Source organism: Oxyura jamaicensis, chromosome 3, assembly GCF_011077185.1.
Source record: "Oxyura jamaicensis isolate SHBP4307 breed ruddy duck chromosome 3, BPBGC_Ojam_1.0, whole genome shotgun sequence".
Taxonomy (NCBI): Eukaryota; Metazoa; Chordata; class Aves; order Anseriformes; family Anatidae; genus Oxyura; species Oxyura jamaicensis.
The window spans coordinates 21337076-21340063 of record NC_048895.1 but is presented as its reverse complement, the minus strand read 5'-3'; positions in this window follow the sequence as shown (position 1 = coordinate 21340063).

Genomic DNA, 2988 nt, shown 5'->3' with positions numbered 1-2988 from the left:
TAGTTAAAGTCAGTTGGCCTTTGGACAAATGCCTCGTCATAACACCACCCGAGGTGTGTGATAATCGCCAAGAAATGCTCTACCTGTCATGTCTTATTGCTTAAATATTTATGCTTATGACATTTGATTCCTACACTCTATATGTCATCAGAATGTTTCACTCACAGTAGATATGTCATCACCCACCAGGAACAGCTGACACTAAGGATTAGAACACTTTCAAATTAAAAATCCCTAAACAAAGAAATGACATGCTAGTAATTGTCTAGCGTGGTATAAATCAAATATATGATGATATGAACTAATAGATTTATTACATTAAGCTGACCCAGCCATTTAATTTGATGATTCCTGCGCCTCACTTAACTCTGTGAGGAAAGCAGAGAAGGAATGGAACTTGTGTTAATGGTACTTCTTATTTTGACGAAGGTCATGGCGTGTTTCCTCTCAGTACCGCCCTGTGGAGTCAATAAGGAAGAGTATGTGTTCTGTGGCAGAAACTGCTAGAGAGAGAGCCAAGTGTGCAAAATGAAATCTTCCTGCTAAGTAATTCCTGTCTCAAAGGATTGTTTAAAATGTTCCCAGTGCTTCCAGTACAATTTTGGGGGACCCTTTAATAGGAGATCATTTTCAAATGGACAAAAGATTTCCAGCTACTTCATACAGGACAAAACCAGACGTTGTGGGTGGAGGAACTGGTCATAGCATCGCAGAATATCCCAAGTTGGAAGGGACTCACAAGGATCATTGAGTCCAGCTCCTGGCCCCACATAGGACTGCCCAAAAATCAGACCATGTGTCTGACAGCATTGTGCAAATGCTTCCTGAACTCCATCAGGCTAAGGGCCGCAACTACTTCCCTGGGGAGCTTGTCCCAGCGCCCGACCACCCTCTGAGTGCAGAACCTTTCCCTAACCCCCAGCCTGACCCTCCCCTGTCCCAGCTCCATGCTGTTCCCTCGGGTCCTGTCGCTGTCCCCAGAGAGCAGAGCTCAGCGCCTGCCCCTCCACTCCCCTCGTGAGGGAGCTGCAGGCCGCCATGAGGCCTCCCCTCAGCCTGCTCTGCTCTGGGCTGAACAAACCAAGGGACCTCAGCCGCTCCTCATATGTCTTCCTATCTAAGCCCTTCACCACCTTTGTAGCCCTCCTTTGAATGGTAATAGTTTTTGGTCCTTCCTATAGTGTGTTGCCCAAAACTGTATAAAACACTGGAGGGTCCTCATGCCTCTAACCCATCTTCACACACCATGGGCTGGGTGGAGGAGATGCTGGCCCTCCCAGCCTCTGACCTTGCCCCAGGCAGCAATCCTGCCTGCAGCTAATGTCTAGAAACTTCCAACATGCGGTGCTCAGCTTTCAGCATTGCTCTGACAGCTGATCTTTGTCTTCATTGAGGCAACTGTGGTGGGATGAATATGAATACAACAGTCCCACAACTTAGTACAGTCCATGGGCTGCCAGCTGGATCACCCCAGTGCCAGATGTTTTTCATTGGATAAAAAAAAAAAGCTGGAATGCTGATATTTTTTAATGAGCCTCTGTATATGAATGCTGCTGCCCTTCGCTGAGTAGAGTCAAAGCTGGCCAGTTATGTGTCTGAAGACTGGGCTTCTGGTGGTGTCAGGAGACTGCCTTTAGACCAAGTGGCCATGAAAAAGAAGGTCTGACTTGTCTTGTTAGCATCACCAGGGTGTGCACTGTAATCACAACAACTGATTCCTTGGTTGTATACAGATGTATTTGTTTAGGGTCTTTTCTCTCTCACACCCATCAGTATTAGATATAAATAATGACATGATCACAAATGGTACAAAAGTGTAAACTCACACTAGATGTGAATACACATGAACTGAAACACAAACTCAGATAGACTGAAGATGCATTATTTCCATCTTATCTGTGTTTCCTCCCATTTCTAGGTCAGTTAAAATAAAAATTATTTGTCAAAACATTTCTTGCAAGTAATAGATAAAACCAAGCATGCCTAATACTTTGCTGCTTAAAGAATGTTATCAGTTAATGGCTATAGACCCATTTCAAGCAAAATTCCTCTCCCTGAGCTGTGTGGTGGATCTTGATCTGAGACAATGTGCTCTAACTAAGAACATATAACACCTTTTGATATTAGCGAGGAAATCCAGAACATTGGATTTACTCTATGGCCCTAAGTGAAGGATTCTTCCTTTTGTGTCAGTGTAGCATGTATCAGTGCTTTCGCTCATGGATTCTGTACATCTCCTGCAAACCAGCCCAAATAAAGCAAGCACCATGTGATCTGCTCTGGCACTGGCTCAGCAGGGTGGCATTGAGCAGCTATATATATCTGGCACAATGTGGCTTACACACTGCGTGTGGATTTGAACGTACTAGACGGCTCACCCAGAGTGGCCCTGCACACCCACAAAAGACGGTCAGTTGTCCACAGCCATCAGCAATAGCTAACAGAGCGTCTTCCAGATCTGCCGCTGTGCTCGTGTCACTCCTGGTTATAAAGTTATCAAATGTTATGCCCTTCTCTTTAATAAAGGGGTTATCCGAGGGGAGGGAGGGGACGTTGTTTTGGCTGGAATTTCACAAGGCACAGGTGGTACAACCAGCTGCAAGATCTTTAGTTCTTGTTGGCTGTACACCAGCTCTTGGTCTTTTCATAGTTCTTTCACTGGTAGTGAAGGAGGAGGAGTGGCAGGAAGGGACAGTGGGCCCTTGATGATGTTGTTCAGCATCAGCAGCTGTCTCAGGTTGGCATTAGGCTCTGGAACAGTTCCTCAGGAGGTGTTTATGCTGAACCGTTCCCTGGTGACACTGGACGCAGTAGCAGAAATGGTAATGCGGCAAAATGTTTATTGAAAAGAATCTATGCAAAAGTCTGCCCTATCTCTGAATTTCCCTGTCATCTTTTATTTTGTGAGCTGCCTGGGGTTGCACAACAACAACAACAAAAAAAACACAAAATATCTCTCCATGAAAAAAGAAAAAAAAAAAAAAAAAA